The sequence below is a fragment of the Parasteatoda tepidariorum genome, chromosome 1 (assembly GCF_043381705.1).
Source record: "Parasteatoda tepidariorum isolate YZ-2023 chromosome 1, CAS_Ptep_4.0, whole genome shotgun sequence".
Taxonomy (NCBI): Eukaryota; Metazoa; Arthropoda; class Arachnida; order Araneae; family Theridiidae; genus Parasteatoda; species Parasteatoda tepidariorum.
In genome coordinates, this window is record NC_092204.1 from 39,465,725 (window position 1) to 39,485,523 (window position 19,799).

Consider the following 19,799-nt stretch of genomic DNA (forward strand, 5'->3'; position numbering starts at 1 on the left):
TATATATATATATATATATATATATATCTTGAATAAGGCGTATTGCTTGAACATTGCACTCTACGTTATGACGACATTTGTAGAATCTGGTAAAATTATTAGCCACTAGATGGCATCTTAATTATAAAAATGTAATTCAGAGCCACTAGATGGCATCTTATAATGTGAACAGAACATATATTGTTTTAAGAATTCAAAGAAGGCAGAAGTATCGAAATAAATTTTTTGTTATTGTTTTCATCGAGAGCTCATCTTTGAATTTTACAATGATTCTAAAACATTAAAGGAATGGTTAACAACACCAGGACAGTGATTAAAAGACACAAACAATTTAAATCATTAATAATAATTCATCATAATGAAGACGTTCTTTTTCACTTAAAAAATCGTTTGATTCTTCTTAGTTGACTTAAATAAAAGTTCGGAATCGTTTAATAATTTATTAGTCTTGTCTTCAAATACTAGTTGGAACGCAATCCAATTCGAATTGCCCAATAAATTAGCAATCTTATCTTTATGCCGTGTTATTGAAGCTTTTGCTACTTTTTTTTATTTTCTTGTTTTAGATTTAATCTTATTAGTTACATAAAATTCGAATTGAAATACTGTTTTGAAATAGAATTAACCGTCGATTTAAAAATACATTCTGAGCTAAATAAAACATGTGAATAAATTATTAACAAATAAATTGGTCATTTTAATTTCATCCCAATAATACTTTTTTCAATATTCGGATTTTTATAAAAATATTTATTCAATGCTTGGTGGTCGTAAGATTTCTACATGAAAATTTATCTCGGACTGCAGATTTTATTGGATAAGTAAACAATATAGTAAATGACATTACATCAGTAGTAATATTTATTAACAGATGTAGTAAAAATTTATTTTCTCAGCTGCTATTCTGTCACAGAAAGGAATGATTTTTTCTTTTATTTGTAATTTAACAGAAGTTAACTTTTGTGAAAACAATATTTCTTAATTCCCAATAAATAAAAGAAATTCTTTTTACTATGAATTATGCGTGTAATTAAAAGAAAACGCTAAAAATAAGGGTATTTGGAAACAAGCTTAATTTTTGTTTGACTTTTACTACAGACTCTTTTAAATAACATAATTATTAAAAAGGATTTGAAAGGAAAAGTATAAAAATGGCCAAATTACTATATAATTAATACGAATCAAATCAAATATATTTAAAAACACGAGTAGAAATATTTTTTTAAAAAAAAGGATACAACTTGAAAACTGACTTTACTTTCTGAGAGTGGGATGTAGGGGCACAATTTTTGTTGATGTCGTATGTCATTAGAGCAAAGGGGGTTCGCTTCTTCTAGTTCTATGGCCAATAATTCAACTTCTGCCACAAAGATACGTCATAGTCCGTTTATCGAGCGGACTCATGAATACATACCTTCACTCATCCACAAATCGTATTTTTTAACCGAACCAAAGAACGATCAATCTCCAATACAGTACCCTAAGAAGTTTGATTTGCAACGGGAACATAGAGGATTTAACATGCACCAGTCACCATTTACTACACAGGGAGTCTTCTGCCGGCGAGGATCGAACTCACGACCTCTTGCACTTAGGCTAAACGCCCTACCTTCAAAGCTATCACGACCCGGTGCATCTTGTAAACTTGTCCCTTTTTTTATTACAGATTTGAAATTTTTAAAGTAAGATACCTCAATTTCCCGACAAATATTCGCATTTCGGTCATAGATAACACTACAACCAAAAAAGGAAAGCGTTTAAAATGAAGAGAGACATGTTTTACATGTCTTAAAAAAGCAAAGATAATTGTGATTAATGTTCTTAAAAACATAATGTCACTAAACTCGAACCCAAACTTGGCCACCTGTCCTCTGAAAGGTCCAAGTAAAATTGTCCATTAAAAGTTTTGGACGATCTTACATATGATATACGCATTTAGATAACTAAATAAGATAATGTAAAAATTTTCAAAGAAACAAAGAGGAAGAGAAAAAATATAAAAATGCTTTCAAGAAAACAATTTAACTTTTGAATGAATTTTTTAAAAATATTTTACACTTTCCAAGCACCATAAATAAAATATGACTTCAGTCGCAAAATAATAAATTACAATAACTTAGGTAAGAAAACGATAAAAATTTTACCAAAATATGATATTACGAAAAATTTCAAAAAAAATTGGCTTTGTGATGACAGATAAAAATTAAGATTTTTCTTTCTTGCAAAGTTTGAAATGGTGTTGATTTTGTCTGGATCTCATTTTATACAAAACTCATCTCATTTCTGTCCACTTCTACAAAATTGCCTCACATGTCAGCAATCGTTACATGAAAGAGCCAGAAATGAAATCACACTCGATCAGGAAAATTAAATTAAAAGTATTAAAGTGATGGGTTAAGAGATTCGAAACATCGCACTCATATCCGCCAAGTTCTTCAATTACTTTCCAATTATTCTGCTCGACATGTACTTCAAAGTTGGGAGTTTTCCACCACCTAATCTCAAGGAATGTGTTGAAGGTGTTATCGACCCATTAAAAGGCAATTAAGAATGTCCTTGCAGTCCCAACAATGATTACTAACATCCCAGGAACGAAATGCATGTTTGAAGTACCGCCAATGATGGATGCAATTGGGAAGAAAATTAATGCTTTCGTTTGTTTTAAAATTTAAGTATATACTTGCTTTTTATTGGTTAAAAATATTCATTATATTTACAGGGTGGCCACTCAAATCAGATTTCAAATTTCCCTGATTTTTCCAGGTTTTCCAGATAAAAATCTTAAAGTTTCTATGTTTTTGTTCCTTTTTTCTTATAAAGTGTAGGATGTGTACAAGAAAAGTGTATTATAAAATATTTTATTCAAAATGTAATTCTTTTAACATATCATCTTGAAAAAAATAATTTATTTTGACAATTTGACAAGATTTTTTAATTTATTTTTTAATATTTTGGTACAAAATTTTGAATCAAAAATCATATATTGATCAACAAAAGAGTAAAATTAAATATTAATATATAGTTAATTCTTAAAAAAAAAACATTTTTTTTTAAATTAAATAATGTTGAAATTAAATAATGCTAAAATGAAATAGAAAAAATTAGCATTAATGCAACAATTTGTCAACAAACATTGCTGTCAGCGATTGTAAAAAAAATATGTGATTGGTTGGTTTGCTGAGAAAAAATAATTCACAGATTTCCTTAAATGGGAGTACAAAAGCTTTCAGAAAAATAGTGCAATATAAAATCCATTATTATTAAATTATAACCAACTAATTTTTGGAAAATTTTATAAAATTAAAAATACAAAAACATTTTGTCAAAATAGAAAAAAATTGCCACCAAAGCATCGGAACAAACTTGAGTCATAAATGGATTCAGCCCAAGGACAGAATTTAAAAACAGTAGCTAATATCCTTATCCCTTCTTCCACCTCCACCACAATTTTTCCTAAATTACACAGTCCCATGGCGGTCAAAGGTTTCTACATTCGTTTTGCTACGATGGGAAAATTTTATGTGGCATTCTACTTTAACAGAGCTGTAATGGAGCAAATTTTGATGCAAGAAAAGTATCGCTGAGTTGATGATATTTCCACTATTTGGCGATACATTTCTGTCTAAAAAAGTGGGTATAATGGATGAAATAATTTAAATTAAGAAAATTAGTAAACAATTTAAATTAGTGAAATTAAAAAAAATTATCACAGAAAAAATTTCCAGCTTTTCTGTAAAATTCCCTGATTTTTCCAGGTTTTTATCCAAATTTCCCTGATTTTTCCAAGTTTTTTCCAGAATAAAAAACTTCCCTGATAATTCCAGGTTTTCAAGGTTTTCCAAGTGGGTGGCCACCCGGTTTAAGCAAAAAGATAAATAAATAAATATAGATAAGTACATAAATGCTGCGCTAAACGTTAAATAGCAAAGAAGAATGTAAATGCTAGGGACTGAAAGCAAGAATGAAAGGTAAGCCTAGGTTTAACAGGTTAAAGTGAGTATTACCAAGGCTTTACAATTATAATCTGATAAATTTCAAAAGTTAAACAACCTTTAGCCGACTAAAATTTCGTCTAGTTAATCCTAGTTGATAAAATCACAAAGTTACATTAGATATACTTATAAGGCAATATATTGTTAAGTAATACATGGTTAAAAGTGAATCATAAATTAGGACATTAATTTATTCATAAAAAGAAAAATTAAATTAATTAGAGACTCAATATTAATTTTTGACCTTATGGATATTTCTGAACTTAATTTTCAACAAGTGTTCTAAAAATATACCATAAGAGCGGTATTAACAGAACACCCTGTATATTCACGATTGGTTTCCAATAACAGAGATTTAAGAAGCTTTTGTCTTTTCAAAATGAAAAAAAAAAAAAACTTATAAGATTTATATCTACATTTCCAATACAAACACTAATTCTCAAATTGGTTTAAAAATAAAATCTTAAGATTGCGTTCCAATAAAACCGAATATTTATATACTTTTCGAGAAAAGAATAGGACCATTCACAATATAATTAATTAATTATGCTTACAATATTTTTCATAATATTAAAAATATAATTAAATCGGTTTACAGCACAAAACTCTTAAATTCATGCAAAGTTTGAAAAATAAAGTTGTAAAAACAACATTTTTAAACGTTATATTTTGATTCCTGTCGACAAAAGTGTCCAATTAGTATGTCAGATCAGACAAAAATAATAAAAAAATCATTCAATAGAAGTAAATACCTTCCTTTAAAATAATTTAGAAAATGCAAATATTACGATTCAAAATGGGAAAAACCACATTAGTAATTTTTTTTTACGATTCAAAATTATTCAATTTAGTTACTCAACCTGAATTCAGAATAAAAAACAAAATTTTCAAAAAGGTCTCATAGTTAGAGAAAAATTTTGAAAAAAAAATAAAATTGTTGAGAACATGGGAAAACGTTTTTACAACACGCATATTCTCATTATTTCTCAGTATCATTCTAATCAAAGTTACGAAAGGAATGTTCTCATAAGCCATTTAGATAATGCCTTTACAACTGACAAGCATTAAATTTTTTTCATAACAGTAGATAATGAAATCTTACATAAAATAGCGTAAAGAAAAACAGAATTGTGTAAAGATTATTTTAGTTTTATAGCTTTTTCTATAGTAATTTAAAACTTAAGTAATTTAAAACAAAAGTAATACTAAACTAATTTAAAATTTAGGCAAAACTAAACTAATGAAATATTAAAGCATAACTAAACTAATTTAAAATTAGGGCAAAATTAAACTAATTTAAAATTAAAGCAAAATTAAATTAACTTAAAATTAAGACAAAACTAAACAAATTTTAAATTAAGTCAAAACTGAACTAATTTTAAATTAAAGCAAATCTAAACTAATTTAAATTTAAAACAAAACTAAACTAATATAAAAAAAATTTAATATCTTGATTTGAGAAATAATCATTGTTGAATTCAAGTTGTACAGCGTGTTTCAAAATTCACACAAGAAATAGTTTTGGAACAAGTTTTTAATACAAAATTTGTTAATTGATTCAAAAAAATGCAGTTATGTGTAACCGTGATGTGGTTTTAAGTCCTCAGCTGTCATCTTGAGGGACTGAAGTTTTATCCCTGATGGGGGTTTGGAACTCACCCAGCTTGAGGCAGATGGGTACCAGTTGTTCGGAAAGTAAAGGCGGTCGGTACTCAATGTCAACCAAATTGCCCAATCACGCTGTTGCTCTCGAAATTACGAAGCTTTAACCTTGGCTGGCAACTGGGTGTAGCGGAATTGTCTTTTATAAGGTTATACTTTATTAATCAATATTGGGATAGTGTATTGGGTAAATGGCAAAGGTAGGTTTTTTTAATGCATGAGCACTCCTTTGTTTAGATTTTCAATAACCATTTTAGATAAATATAGATAAATTTTGTTGATACAGAGCTCAATTTTCTCCTTCAAGACATAGTTTTTGATGAGATATTTAAAATCAACGTTACAAATCCTGTTTCAATCATCAAATTGAGAAATTGGATAACCAAGGACTGATTCCACAATGTTTCAAGCATACACAGAAAACACATTGTCATTTCATATAGCGCTCCATTTTTAATAACCTGTCTCTTTATCCTTTTTTTAGGGTTCCTTATCCATTAACTTTTTTTGCAAACTTATCTTAAAAACATTTCCTCTTTGGATTTTTATCAGTTATATGTAAAAAAACAAAACATGATAATCATACCAATTAAAAACAAGGAATTTATTGAAAAACAATTACAATATACAACCAAAAAAAAGCGTATGTATCAAAAAAATTACAATCGACATTAAATTAAATAAAACGTTTTCAATTAAAAAAAAACTATTAAACCAAAACTATTACTTTTTCTAGTACACTTTTCATCAATGTATTAATTCCTAACATATTTATTTTCACTTCGCCAATGCAAGAAAAGCACGATTGCCGCTTACAGAACTACATAAAAGTTATTAAAGCTTCAAATTTTTGTTTAGAAAGCAATCAAACCAATTCATTAATTTTAAACTTTTAAAACATACATATAACCTCAGGGGATCGTTTCCGGGTCCACAATGTTTCGGAAATTAAGCACTTGTGCTAAGTAGATTCGAATTCATAGCTCTATGAATGTTTCATAATTATAAACCCCTAAATGAAAACGAATCGCCCGGGGCATGATTAAATTTACATTTACTGTGCAACTCCAAACAGTGCTGTAGACATGGGTGAATCAGCGGTTTCCCCAGATCTTTTCGAGGGGTTTCTGCTGGAATAAATCTCACTCCAAACGACCGAATCAATATTCAAGTGACCCGCTGTGAGATTGCTGATGCGAAAGTAAGTGACAAAACGAAACGGTTGAGCCAGGGGAATAAATAAATAATAATAAAACGCATACTCGTGAAGAAGATGCAGAATTTGAATTTTTTTTTTTTTTTCGAAACTGCTCTAGAATCATTTTCTTCGGTGTGCCAAAAAAAAAAAAAAAGTCGCGGAACATGTTGAGGGGACCCCTTGTTGACAGATCAATCCCTTTTTCGAAACTTCACACGGAAAGTAAAATATTTGCCAGACATGATATTGAATATATCGCATGAAGTCAAGTAACTGAAGTTATTTGAATATTAAAATGAATGCGGCTTTACCTTAGATTATGTATATTTGTAAGTGTTCTGAAAAGCCAATATTTACGGTTAATTCCCGTTAAAAGTTACATTCACGAGACAGAAGAATATTTTTCTGTTTTTTACAGTTCAGTCTGACATTTAGCCAGACAAATGACACTCGCCGAGAGGCTGAGAAAGACCATTAACTTTAATGTACTTCAGTTTACTTTTAGCATAATGAGAAGATAAAAGGTCGTTTAACTAATTTCAAACTCAAACAAAAATAACTTTACGTTTAGTTTATATCAGGTTATTTTTATAATGGCCTATTTCATTACAAATTGAAAAAAAAAATGTAAGTAAAAATTTTTAAAAAAAATAACTTAAGACAGCAACGATTTAAAAAAAATTAATATCAAATCAAATATTTTTTTAAAAACAATCATGTTTGGTATTCCTGAGGTTCGCTGTTGTAGAAATGATTAGATTATTAAAAAGATAATTCGAAAAGAAAATATAATATTCATGAAAATCATTTTTTTTCTTCATATTTTCAAAGAATTAACTCGCTTAATGAATAACATATAAATACATGGTATATCAAAATAAATTTACATACAACTATAAAATTCAGTAGATTTCCGCAAAAATAAACTAAAGCAGCAAACCGACAACCCGATTCCGTCAGGCGTTAAAAAGAAAAAGGAAAGAAGAAAAGAAATAGGAAAGATAATGAAAGTGTCTCAGAGTCGCAGAAAGAAGACGTAGAAAAAATATCTACAGAACGTCTTTATTTTTCTCTAACATAACTGCCTGTATTTAAAACTAATATTTATATTCTGAAAATACTAAATATATCCTCATTAGATCTGAGCTTTACATAATGGCGGAAAAATGCAGCTCTGAAATAAGTAGCTTAGATGAAAGTAACTTATCAATACGATAAAATTTTTAAAGAGCTACACTTAATTTATTTTTTCCAATCATTTTTATCCATTGCTTAAAAATTATACATTTTTAATTTCTAGAAAATTCTACACATTGTAGGATATTTTTAAAGAGTATTTCTTCACACTTCGGTTATGAAGCAAACTTCACTAGAATCAAATAATAAGATATTTATATGCCATAAAACTGTCCCTAAGTTACTTGCATCAAATTCACATTTCGTATAATATTTCATTGTAATTAAAAATACAAATCAACGAGGATGAATCCAATTAAATTTTTAAACAGACAATCGCTTTGTTAAAGAATACAAATAGGGAAAAAAACGTAAAATATTGTTTGTTTAATTGTTTTTTTAAGTGATAAAATGATTCTAAATGTTGACCAATATATTGGATAATAGATCTCAGAAGGATGTTATCCTGGCAGTTTGCTAAGAGAGAAATTTTTTTTTATCTATTGCCACTGTATTGAATGAGGAAAAATGCTGAGTTATGATCAAATAATGCTTTATTATGGAGCATTTTTAAAAATTAACAAATATGGTCATACTTATAACTTTAACTACATCTATATATATATATATATTTCTCTTACACGGCAAAAAAAAGCCTCATTACAACTGCCCGAATGGCAACGTTAGAAAATCGACCAATGATTGCTGCTAAAAATGTCAAATGGCAAATGTAGATGAGGTGGTTCAACATATAGCGCTTTTAAAAACGGAAACAATAACCAGAGTGAGCATTATCAGGTTGTTCAATTCAGATTACGTTGCCTAGAAATCGGCTGTAGTGCTGGTAGGAGAAGAAGAAAAATATATTTAAAACAGAACTCAAAATTCCATTTTTTGATAAAAATATTTAGGTTAAAGACCAGCCCTTTCCGACATTTGTGTGGGGGCATTCTTAAAAAACAGTCCCATAAGACTCTTTTCTTTAAAAAAAAAAAAAAAGAAAAGAAAAAAAAAACTACGTAGTGAGACTGTGCCCTCTTAAAAACCATTTCTTAACAAAATGAAAAAATATGCATTCTTATTAAAATCCTANTCTTTGATGATAAAATACTATGTCTTTGATGATAATATACTATGTCTTTGTGCTAGAACATTGTGTTCATTGGCGAGCGAGCGCAGCGAGCCATGGTTCACGGCGTGAACCACGTAGGATTGCGTAGCAATTCTCGGTGGTTGGCGAGCGTTAGCGAGCTGGGGGCGGAGCCTCCTAGTATTATATAAAATGCTACGCATCTTTAGGCATACATTATTATTTAACAATTTTTGAAACACTAATTAATGGTTGGACTAAAGGGGCTATCGGACATTTAAACCCCCACCCCCAGTCTTAACGACAAGCAGTTCAAATTTCCAGTAATGCAAGATTGCAACCGAACGCTTAGTAGCACGGAAAGAGATCCAAAATTTAGCAAGTTATCAATAGATAATACAGACAAAACTAAAGCCAACTAACTGGTTACAACTTATCACCAAAAAGACCATTAGAATTTAATATAACCCTGTAACCGAAACATTTTAGTAGTTAGAGAAATTAGGTAGTTTAAAGAAAAATAAATTTAAAAATAGATATTTATATTCGATATATTTCGTCAATGAATTAATGAGTGATACTTTTGAATTGAATTAAAAAGTTAGCCGTTACATTGATTGTTAAGAAAAGAAAAGAAGTATTTATATCCGCTTTTTATAAAATGTGATAAAAATAAAAACATACTTTTATAAAATGTACAGATTCTCATAAAGACAATTTCATATCGTAAAATTAAAATTTCTAAAAACAGTTGGCATCACGATCGATAATAAAACTCCAGAACAATTATTAGGCATCTAAAAATATACAGTTTATTTTAATACTTGAATTATTAGTTTTACAACCCGGAAAGAAAATTAATTGCTATCAAACTTTGTATAAAGAAAAATGTTCTTCCTAAAGTTCATCGTGTGTTTTATAATTAAAAGCCTCAACACCTATTAATGATAAAGAAAAGTCTAAAATTTATGAATTTGAAAAGAATTTGACACTATCGATATTCAATTTTTCTTTCGCCACTTTGCCACATAAGCGGAAGAAAAGTAAAAATGGATTCAAAATTTATACTTTAGAATCAATAATCCATAACTTTGAAACTAAAACTCGGGTTGAGTTTTTTTTAAGCATCCCTAAAATAAACAATATATATTTAATAATACAAAACTTTTAAGAAAAAAACTTTTTGGAAACTACTTTTAATAAAATTACATTTACGGCTATCCTATTTTTATTCATGATAGCAATTCATGCACAATAAAATAATGAGTGCTATAATATTTAGAATATATTCATTAAAATGCTTTAATATTTTAGACATAAGGATAAAATTGCTTTATTGAAAACGGGTAAGGCGTATTTTTATGAAGACAAAAAACTCAGAAAACGGAGAACAAAATTTGGCGAAAACAAATAGCATAAATATTATTTTAATATTAGTAGTTATCTAAAAAAAATATTTGTTAGTAAACGAAAGAATAACCTCGACTTAGATAAAGTAAACCAACTAATGTCTATAGCTCACTCACAAACGAATTAACTTTAAAACAAATACTCTGTTTTGAAGGGAGCACACGTTCATAAACGTCCTATATTTATGATAATTACAATATGATAATCATTCGTTATAATACGCATATCTTAAAATAGAGTGGATAACCATTTATATTGACATAATCAAAACACTTTTACAAAACCTCCCACGGTTAACCTGAGGGCTAGAGAAATTAACATAATTATGTAATTTTTAATTACATAATCACAAATTATGTAATTTATAATAAATTTAGTATTATTAATTTATTATAATTAATTCATCATAATAAATTATTTTTTATAATAAATTACATAATTTATTATAAATTATGTAATTTTTATGTTTATTTATTCGAATTTTACATGCGTCAATATTTTAAATAATCTTTTTGTTTCAAAACAATTTAAGCTGAGTGCAAACTAATACCGGTTGACAACGCAAATTTAGAATCTAAGGCTAAAAATTTTAAATGTTTGTTTCCTATTAGAAGAATGTTATAATACACATTAATATGCACATAAGGTAGAATTAGAGATTAAAAGATTTGAAACTCATTTAATAATTTTATCCGAACACCAAACTTTTAATGAGTTCTATGATAATGCTCTATGATAAAATTAATACTGAACTATGCTAAAATTCAAAATAAATTAGAAAGAATTTAAGAATTTATTACGCATGCTTGGAGAAATCTCGCGTCACTAAGAATGAAAAACATTGTTGTCATGAGTTTTTTTTTCTTCAAATAAAATAAAATCAGAGGATCAAATAAATCTTTAAAAAAAGTGGATAAAATAACAACTGAAAAATTAGCTCAGAAACGCTGACGAGCAGCCCATCTTTAACTTCAATTCAGAGATTCGTTATTCAATAATCTATTTGTCAAAAATTAGTCAATAATCTATTTATCGATCTGTTTACATTTGGTTGGTAAATGTGTCAACTTAACTATTTTTTGACCGCTGAACTGAATCACTAACACTTCACATTTTTTAAATATATAATTTCCTTATAAGTAAAAACGGCGGACAATATTGCCACTGTTAGTCTCGAAGTTGGGTAGTATTAGTTAACTTCCTTGACCCCTAACCCTTGACTGTTACCATAATGTTTGTTTTTTATAAATGAAGTCATAAAAAGTATTTAAACACTGATCCTAACTCTCGATTCTTAATAACAGTAAAAAAATACTAACTTTAAACAAAAATTAAAATAATACATAAAATCTGTCGATGTTAATATAAGTACTCAAAGCAAAATAATAATTTGATTGGGCAAAGCAGAACATCATTATTGACTTATAATCATTAATTGGACCTTTTAGTGAAGGAAAGATATGAAAAATGCATACTTTAAAATATTTTTATTATAAATGCACTAAAAGCCTTACGAGATATTATTTTTCTGAAGGCGAGAACGACTTATGAGATACGACTTTTCAGATTCTGCAAAAAGAAACAGAAAAACCTAAAAAATGTTATATTTAAAATTGGAGGTAAAGTATCTGTTTAGTAGAATTATGAAATATGCGCCATTTTATAATAACCTAAAAAAAGCGTTTTGTTACTATATACTTAGCTTTCCAATTATTTATTTAAAAAAAAAACGTGTTTTTAAATACAAATCCCAAAATATCCGGAAAAAAACTAAAATCAAAAAAAATGATTTCATTTTTTTTAATCAATGGAAACCAAAATCTTTACTTCTTTTCCTAATTTCAAAAAAACTTCCACTTTACCTCGAAATTTTTACAAAAAAAATCACTTTCTAACAAACTAATACACGTAAATTAAGCTTGTAAACATGTCCAAGATAAATTAAATAAGGTTTCATTAATTGAATAGCATCAGAACATATAAGCGTCTTAAATAATTCGAAATAAAAGAATTTTTCAAAAGAATTTAAAAGAAACAGACAAAAAAAAAGCTTGAAAATTAATTTTAAAATAAAATAACTTTATCAAATCCATTATTAGAAGAAAAAACCGATCCATTCAAGAAAAAAAAAATTGAAGCGTTACTGCGCACAGTTACAAAACAGCTCAGATTTTAGATCTTTGAGAAATAGGATGCCACCTGAATCAATTTTTTTCGCTATAAACAAATAATATTGAAAAGAAATAAGGTTACTGCCTAAAAGCACCCTCCTCAAAAAATCGAACTTGAAAAGAAAAAACAAATAAGACAAAGGAAGAAATGAAAGGGAGACTTAAAAGTAAACTAAAATTGGGTTTTGTGAAAAGATCTTTAAAGATAAAAACTTTAGATATTTTTAAACATAAAATAAAAATATAACATAGTCAAAATACTAAAAAAGTTTAAGTAAATTAATAGTATTTTTCTAAAAACAAGACATCTTTCTTTAAACTTTTTCTTCTCTTTCCTTAACATTTTTTATGAAACATTATACAAAAATTAACCAGATTTCTCGGGTATTTTATTAGAAGTAATAAATTATGCAAAGATTTTAGTAAAATTATTTGTACCTAATTTTTTTTTTAATTATTATTCCCAGAGAGTACGCATGAAAATAGCACAATGATGTTTTGTACAGTGTTTCCCAAAAATAACCGACTATTTGAAAAATCAAATAAAGAAAATGAAAGTAAAATAGAAATGCACGGTTTGCTAAGTTCTGGTTAGGAGAGAAAGTTTTTTAATACAAAATTTCCAGAATTTGTTGCAAATATCGCCCATAGATGGCACCTCGAATACCAGGAATGACAGCTCTCATATAAAAATTCCAATTTAGTCTTCTACAAAACACGATGGTATAAGGAAAATTTTGTCCTTTGACTGCACCGCGTTGTTGTTGCGAATAGTGTTTAATTTAAAAAAAAAAAAAAATTATTCTGCTTTTTCCAGTCTGCCGCACAATTTGTTGATGAATTTTGCAATGAATTTTAATAATAAAGAAACTAGTTTCCTCAGCAGAAAGCAGCAATCCGAACTTTTCTGGCATCTTCCATTTTTTTTCTTTTCTTTTTTTTTTTATTGAATTTTTTAAAACATCAGTTATTTTGGAGCACCCGGTTTATGTCTCTATTTTCTTTCTTTTTTTATTTAGAAAATAATAAAAGGTAGAAATTGTTTTAATTTTAAATAGGTACACTTTATTAAAGATAGTTTAGAATGGAAAAGGAAATATGTTGATAATAAGATCATAAGCAACTACTTAAGCTGTAAAATGAATCGATAAAGTAAGATCAAGATTTCATTTCCGATAAAAATTATTTTTCCCTCAATTTTTTAAATGCGCAAAATGCCGCTGCATGTCTAACTGGAAGAAAATCATTTTAAATCTAGCAACGCCAAAAATCTGAATTAAAGATCAAACTTAGTAATATTAAATCGCAGCCGCAATGGTTTTGTGGCACACTAGATAAGTAAGTATTGGGTTGTTCAGAAAGAAATTTCGTTTTTTCTTTTTTCTATGAAAATAAAAAGACAATTTCCTTGCAATGAATAAATATTTTAATGAATCATATATTGAGCATTCTGTCCTATTACCTTTTGCCATCTTTATAGCATTAGCATGATTCTATGCTAATAAAAATTTTCTCTTAGCTGGAAAAAAACTGATCCAGATGATTTTTGACTTCTTAATTTAAAATAACAATTTTACCATCTAAAAAAATTTGTAGAGACCCTAAGATTGTTGTAGACAACCTATTTCTCGTCCCAGTGATGATGCTCTCTAAAAATTGATCATTCTTTTGACGTTTAAGAAGCAAATCACTGACGTCAACTCGAGGACACAGACAGAGCATGAAGAACACATACATCGAGCTTTGAGATTATACCTAGACGTTTCTGATGATCATGAGCTGTCGAAATCGATAAATTTAATCTCTCAGCGATCTCAATCGCCAATTTGTATCAATTAATGTCTTTATTGTTTTTCATCAACTTCAACAGGCTTTCCCTACCGTGGTACATCTTCATCAAAATTGCCGGATACAAATTTTTCAAACCAGTTTTGGCACACCTTTTCGAAAACATAGGATTTTTTTTTCTTGCTTGAACAGCATTTTTAGCTTTAGCATAATAGAAAAAGTAAAATACGCCGAAAATGCTACTTTTCACTTTCCACATTTGAAAGAACACCAACCAGAAACTATGCAACGTAGAATAAGACAAAGTTTTTCACAAGCAAGCCTTACTATGTGAGCTGTCAAAACATATATTGATTATGCGGCTTAAGTACGAAATTGGCTGTGAAAAAATACAATAAAATTCTCAGTTAAAGAAAAACGAAATTACTTTACGAACGACCTTACTAAATAAGCAGTTCAACATACTGAAACTGCCGGCCAGGTGGCCGAGCGGTTAGCGTGCCTGACTGCGGAGAAAGTCTCTGCGGGTTCGTATCCCGCTCTGGGCATAGATGTTTCTTTCTCTCTCTTTGTGTTCTATGTCCTTTCTCCTTTGTGTGAGAATGTGTGAGTGTGACCCGCCTTATAAACGGGTTTGTGGTTGTGTGACGTGGGCGACGCTGTTCCACCGCTGTGGCTTCGCCAAAGGTGCCCACTGGATAACGAGAAGAGGGTAGCAGTTCTGGCACTTTCTGAAACCAATGGACAATAGTTCCAAGTGCCCGCCATTTAAAAAAAAAAAGAAGAAAAAAAAACATACTGCAACGCAACTGCATACTTTTTCCGAGAATTATTTTTTACAAGTGGTAGTGAAAAATAACCAAATTACAATTATCGAAAAAAATAATTTTTTCATTTATTCATATGTAGTGGTGCTCAAAATAATTTTAAATTAAATTTAAAAATCCAAAAACTAAATAGAATTTCACTTTTAATATAAAAACAAAATCTTACGGAAAATATGGATTCGATGCTAAACATTATTCCCCATTTATAATTTAGATGGGTTTGAAATGCTTTTTTTTCCCATTTTGTACACTACTGTGATTCATTTCCAGTAATTCAGGCAATGAAAAAAACAAGAAAATTCAAATTGGAAACACAAATAAAAAAAATTCGAAGGAAAAGTATTGATAGCTCAAATGATGTAAGAAAAATGAACGATAAAGGAGCAAGAAGGTAATGTAATAAAAGAGAACAACTCTGGCATGAAGAATCAAAAGAAATATCAAAATGATGAGATGATACAAAAGAAATTACTTCTGACAAATACATAAATAGTAATAAGTATGATATAGAACTATTCATTCTTCTCTATCAGTACTTCCGGCGAAAGAAAATAGTTTCGCATCAAAAAAAAATAATACGTTTTCCTAGATAAAAAATATCTATTTGAATACTCTATCTGTCATTAAATAATATCACATAAAATGCTTATAGATATCCAATGAAAATTCATCATGCCAATCATAACGAGATAGAACTAAGGCACATAAACAAAAATAATAATTTTAAATTTAAAACTTATGGAATAGCATAAACTACTGTACAAATAAAAGAAATGCTAAACTAGATACTATACTAGATACTAGATACTGCAGCTATTTTAAACTTATTTAACGATTATTTGTCAAAATACAGAATTTGAGAAAAATCGATCGAATAGTTCCTGAGAAATTTAATTTCAAAAATGTCAGATACTTAAAATTCGATTTCTCAGGAACTATTCGACCAATTTAGCTGAAATTTTGTATTTTACCTTATAAAATTACATTTTTTAAAATTATGCAAAAAATTGCTTACCTTACAGTTCAAAATTTTTCGATCATTATTAAATAAAATAATAAAAAAAATATTTATTAAAAATTATTTTTTGCATGGAATTATATTTGGATAAACGAGCTTTACAATTTTGAGCGATAAGTTTTCAATTAGCTTAAAAAGTTCTCGCGATATTCTCGAAATACGTCAAAAGTAAAATTAACATTAAGGGGCAAACTTTAGAGAGCTCTTCTGACCAAACTATTGGGACCATATTTCCCAGATTGCGGCTTTTTCCTATATTTATGGAGTCAGAAATCTGAGTCCGTCGAAAAAAAAGGTGTGTTTATTCAGAGAAAGTACGTTCTTGTGCCTGATTTTGTAACTTAAAATATCATCTGCACTAATTAGTTAGCATATTTGAGGTTACCCCCTCCATCCATTAAGATTGAGTCCTAGAACGTGATAATCCGATCATTACATCAAAAGTTATTCAGGGTAGTGTTTTTTCTTTTTTTTTTAGCACTGTGCATAAATTAAGGATAATGGCAGCTCCAGCAAATAAAGGTTAAAAACAAAACAAACGTGACTTTTTTGCAAAGCCTATTTATTAAACAAAAGATAAAGGACAAACGAAGAAAGTGTATGTATAAGACCATTCATAGAAACTACGCTTTATGCTTTTCCTTTACAAAAACTGAATATTACATGGTTGGTATAATGTGATTAATACATTGAATGCCTCCCATGAAATAAATAAGGTCCATACAAAGCCTAGGCTTGCTGAGCATCAAGTTATCGAGCTGATCTTGGTGAATATTACTCCACTCATCACGTAATGCTCCGAATGAGGTAGTTGAAGGGTGAAACTCGTTGGCTAAGTCAGATGAGAATGAGCCATTCCATACGGGTGATAACCTTAGATTGAAGGTATTTGTTTACGATGTCTGATCGGCGAAAACGTTCGTTGTCATCCATAAACACAAATTCCGCTCCCTTAGCACCCCTAAACATACACTTGTTGTTCCAGATTGAAATCCCGATAAATTTTACCTCTCATGGTTTAGATTTGAACACACAGATCTGTTCTGGAGCTCAGCATAATTCCACCCCAAACCAGCACTCCTGCACCACCATGACTGTGTCGTTCAATGATGTTGTCTTGGCGGTAAGGGGTACCTGGCGTTCTCCATATTTAAGTCCGACATGAATTAGACGGCAAGCTATAACTGACCTCGTCGGAAAACATCATACCAATGTCCACTTGGATAATGTCCACATTGCATGTTCTCAACTCCAAGCTAATTTCAGGTGAAAGTAAATTGATGTAAGCAGAACGCATTCGACAAGTCTGTGAGCATATTGACTAATATTTCCCGAACGTCTGTATACAGTTTGCCCTTGAAACTGTTGTACCCGTGGCTGCAGATAGCAGAAGAGACAGGTCGGATGCTGAGAGCCATTTGCTCCTTTTAGCAGTTACTGCCCGCCAAACGCTGTGCAAAGCGTGGAGGCTCGAATCCCGCAGCTACCCTGGATGTATCTTCGTCCAGTAATTCTCTGTATTGTGCTATCCGTCCTTCTATTTGACAAAGGTTTATGTACCTAAATTGAGCACCCAAGCCTGCAAATATACGTAAAACCAATAAACAAGCAATTACAGCCAAATACCGCTCTTCATTCCACACATTAGCTCAGAGGCGACCTGTACTGTAGCGTCTACTGACATTTCCATCATCTTGGAATCATTACCGAAGCCTAGAAATGACAATTTGGACAATCCAAGTTTACTGAATACTTCCACCTGAGTACGTTCAGATTTGAGGTGGCCGCTAATTCTACTAAGTAAAAAATTAATCCACATGCGTCCTTTTGTGTCATAACTATTTAATTAGGAAATGAAAGGCTTACGGAACGCTAGTGAACAATTTTACTTCTTTGCCATCATTCCTTACATACCTCTCTCAAACACTCTCGTCCTCGTAACGTATTATCGGTGTCATCTGGAAGCTTCTTGTCATTGGTATATTGCTCTTGAAGATGTGTGTCATAACTTAACAGGTGACATCTTCACTTTAGAGTTCAATTTCCGTGTGATCTGAATTATTCTTCATGGACCTGAGTTTGAAAAAATGAGCTCAATTCTTAAATAATTATACTAACAATTTTATCTCACCGTTATAATTAACTAAATAATTTGCTATTGGGATAAAATAGAATTCAATCCAAATTGAACCAGATATAAAAAAATTGCAATAAAAAACAAGCTTTGGATCCAGTATTACTTTATTTTACTACAAAAAATAACAAAAAAAAATAACAGTTAAGTATGTTTTTTAATTTGTTTTAAATTTCAAAAAAAAATTTTTTAACCAAAAACGAAACGGGTAGCGTAGGCTGTTTTCGAAGGCTCCGTCGTAAAATAAAATAATGCTTTTTTACGAATAATATGCTATTTTTATAACTGCTGTCAGTTTGAAACTGTTATTCATGAAATTTAGATCAAGTTTAGCCTATCTAAAGTCAGTACTGTCTATGCTTATTTTGAAAATGGCGCAAAACGTCAATATGGAGAAAACCGACAGTTTTGTGAAAATAAAAGCGTTTGTGGTCTAATTTTTCAATATTTAAGAACTTACTCCAATGCTGCATTATCTGGGCTCATAGAAATTAGCAAAAACTGAGAATACGGCGATGATTTTGATAATTTTCATCTAGGTGGGGAAATGTCGCCTAATTGGCGATTTTTTATAAAGTTTAATAACTTTTAAAATATTTAAGTTATTTGTTTGTTCTAAAGCCCAGATAATTCTTCACGGCAAGATTATGTATATAGTTTAAAATCATCGCATTGCTTCAAGAGTAAGACACTGAAACTATGGCTTTTTTATTTTCCTTGGCAGCAGAGTTTCGAAAAACAGCGTTAAAGGATTGTTTTTATGCTAGCTGTTTTGAAGCAAATTTATTGACTTGTCTGCATTGACATATTGAAAAATTTGCCAACACCAATCGATGAATCAATTTGCACCAAATATTTTAAGATATTCAGCATGTACTATCCCAGTTACAATACCAGGTAATCTAATACTTTCACAATAATTTTATCTCATTAAAATTATCTACAATCTTCATTGTCACCTAGATGCAACTTTAACAAGAGAGGTAGGGATTTTAAATCGGTAGAGGGTAGATTTTAAAAGCATCTGAACAAGTTCGGATTTAATTCTGTTTGCCCCGGGCACAAGATTACAGCAAGTCAAGTGGAGACGTTTTAATGAAGGTGTTTGCGGAGGAGATGGCTCTATAATCCTTTCTCTGTAAGCTCTTAAGCTAAAGAATTTGTCACAGAGCTACCTAAGCCGCCAACTCAATCTTTTATGGATAAAGGTTTTACTCCCATTAATAAGAATATTTTATCTCTCCGCAAAAGCAACAAAAAAAATCATTCTTTAACTGACGAGATAATGTTTACCGTTCATAATTCTTGTGTCTAATCTAGGAGGAAAAAATTA

General features: G+C 29.6%; 1 protein-coding gene across 5 annotated transcripts in view; it reads right to left on the reverse strand.

Annotated features, from left to right (window-relative positions):
- Positions 1 to 19,799, reverse strand: part of LOC107447019 (peripheral plasma membrane protein CASK) — a 584,473-nt gene that overhangs the window by 530,937 nt on the left and 33,737 nt on the right. The gene's annotated exons all lie outside the window — the stretch shown is intronic.